The following is a 2,971-nucleotide window of genomic DNA, read 5'->3' as shown; positions in this document are numbered from 1 at the left end:
TCCAGCCCGGGGTCGTCACATGTGGTTGCCGCAAGCCCGCCGGCCGCTCCTTCGTCAAATCCGCCAGCCGCACCGTTCTCAAGCCCGCCGCCGCCGCTCACTCAAGCCCTCCGCCGCTCACTCTAGGCCACCGGCCTCCACTCACTCAAGCCTGCCATGTGTGACGGCGTGTGTTTCGTTGTGAAAGCGAAACTACTTTGTTTGGTCTTCCAAAAGAGGACACGACTAGAAATCAGTGGTTAAGTTGTATTTACAACACTGTTCCAGAACAGTTCAACCCAAATATTCAGATGTGTGCAGCACATTTTATGGAGGACTGTTTCCTTATCCTGGTAGAGTAGACTACAATGCCGGCTGTTCTGACTCACAGACTAAGTACATTTTTTATATTTAAAGGATTTGCCACTGGTGATTCAAACACGAGTTTTGAGCAGTGAAGAGTAGCGCTTGTTGTTTGTAATTTCTCCGATCACAAATGCAGACATGGTTTTATGTTTACGCGGCGCGATGCAACGCGTAAAAAGACAGTATAAGTCATAATAATCTGTAATTATGTCTCCACTGGATGCAACAAATGTTTATAATGAGTTTTAATGTCCTCGCTTTTCAGACCGATGAGCTTTGTAAAAATCGACACGTTTCAGAAAGGCGGGGCTAGAGGAGAAACAATAATGTACAGTATGTGGAAAAAATGTTTTTTAACCTTAAACCGCATAAACACATATCATTACACCAAATACACAAAATAATGTTCTTTTTAGCAACATCATATCACCCCTTTAATGCATTTGTAAATCTGTAGTCTTGGTTGGTGGTCCAGAAAGAGGTTTCAGGTTTCTGGCTGAGATACCACCATCCAGCTAGCACTTATTAAAGCAGCGGGAGTTATTTCCCAGTTTGATTTCATTTCATGCAGAGTAATAATGTGCCGTTTGACCACTGAGGTAGAGGAATGAGTTGATAAAGGACATGAACATTAAGAGTGTAGCTCCTAAAAGTGGTTGGACTCGAGCCCACAGTACACTTGTCACAGCAAAAGAGTGGTACTGGGTGAATTTGTCATGCACCTCATCTTTTTTACTTTTAAATACTTTAGTGGAGTGTTAGGTTCATTTAACTGAATATAGATGATTTAAGAGGTTTACTCTATACTTTGGGTTTAGGGTTAAAGTTAGGGTTAGAATGCCTATTTTAAGCCTGACTGGATTAAAACTGTTCACAAGGTGATAATGAATGGAAGAAATGTAGTGGCTGTAGTATATAATCTGACATGTTGTATGTTTATTTGGTCTAGAACACATATTAGCCACATCAGACTGAAAACTATTGCTGCATCCGAAATCGCATACTGTCTAGTAGATTCTATATTTGGTTTGAAACTTGCTTTGAGACCATTAAAAAAGTATGTTCTACCAATGTCAGTTGCATTGTTTCACTATCATTCACAAATCCAAATTTATCAAAATTGCAATCTGTTTGTGTGAGCAGAATTTCAGTCTGATAGTACACAGAAATTATACAGCTTGCATCTACAGAACTGAAATGCTGGTGTTTCTGTTGTAACTTGTAGAGTCGCTGATCTATTTCATTTAATGCAGGGAACGAGTGAGGAAGTGTGGTGAAGGAATCCAGCAGCGGAAGACCTTCGTCAGCGTAAGAGTGTAGGGCTGGTGGGTTGCGGGGTCCATGTACGAGTGTGTGCCCTCTCACTGGATACATTGCATCCCAGCCAGTGTTGGGCAGTAACGCATTACTTAGTAACGCGTTACTGTAATTTGATTACTTTTTTAGTAACTGAGTAATTTAACGCGTTATAATTTTCAAAATAGTAATTAGAGTATAGTTACAAGCCGAGGTCTCTATACGTTACTACCGCGTTACATTGCTGACAGAATGCAGTGTTTTATAATCTAGAGATTGTAAAAAGGATGTAGCACACGCACTGTCGAGTCAAGTGGCAGAGGATTAGAGACCTGCTCCCGCGAGACCCGACGCGACAGAGCGCGGCACGGGACAAGATGGGCGAAATGCAGTGCTGAAATTTGGCTCACGAATCCTCTCATTATAACACACGAATTGTAGACATTATTCACGAAAGATTCATTATGCATATATGTATTGTTATAACAGAGATTTGTGAGATTGCGATGAACTGAGATATCTTTTAAAGATTATAAATGTAGCGCTCTTTGCTGGCATTCTGCCATCCAAACCATGCACGCAGCAGCCACTTGCTTTAGTTAAAAATAACAGTGTTCTGTGAATGTTGATGCTTTAATAACAAATATTTATAGGGAGCGTGTATGCTGGGATTTCATAAATTTCATGGAGAAAAAAGTAACGTAACTAGTAATGTAACTAATTACTAATTACTTTTGAAAGACAGTAATCAGAACAGTAACGTGATTACTTTTAAAAGGAGTAATCAGTAATTTGATTACATTTTCAGAGTAACTTGCCCAACACTGATCCCAGCACACCCCTTTTCGCTGAGCCAGTGCAGTCGTTGAGACAAAGTCTTGGAAACTCTTCTAGCTCCTTCACACTGTGGCAAAATCAGACAATCAAAGCTGTCTGTTTGGATCTGTCATACAGTTTGATTTTAACACATTTTCACTATTAAAGTTGATTATTTTTCCCTTCACTCAAAATATCAAAGTGCTGCCAGATATTTGCAAAAGTTACTCTTTATCCCAGTGGAACAGAAGAGATCCTTTTTACGTTTTATAAGCCATTGACGTAGAAATTTGTTTTTTCAGTGGTTTTCAATGCCATTGGGAAAAAATCCTGGATGGGGAGTGAAGGAGATGTAAGGAAATACAGAAAGAAACTATTTTCGAAGAGAAAGCAACATTGTAAATATGTTCTTTATTGCTTAATCAAAATAAAATCTGATGAGGTATAATGGTAGGATGTTGTTTTCATACTGCAAATGAGACCTTCTCTTAATCAGTATTTTTGTATCAGACTA

General features: G+C 39.5%; 1 protein-coding gene across 1 annotated transcript in view; it reads left to right on the top strand.

The window, feature by feature from the left end:
- The window catches only part of colec12 (collectin sub-family member 12), a 41,449-nt gene that overhangs the window by 5,535 nt on the left and 32,943 nt on the right, over positions 1 to 2,971 (top strand). The window lies entirely within an intron of this gene.

This window comes from Sinocyclocheilus anshuiensis, unplaced genomic scaffold, assembly GCF_001515605.1.
Source record: "Sinocyclocheilus anshuiensis isolate Anshui unplaced genomic scaffold, SAMN03320099.WGS_v1.1 scaffold23, whole genome shotgun sequence".
NCBI classification, from domain to species: Eukaryota; Metazoa; Chordata; class Actinopteri; order Cypriniformes; family Cyprinidae; genus Sinocyclocheilus; species Sinocyclocheilus anshuiensis.
The sequence above is the reverse complement of the archived record's forward strand: the minus strand, read 5'-3'. Positions and strand labels throughout refer to the sequence as shown.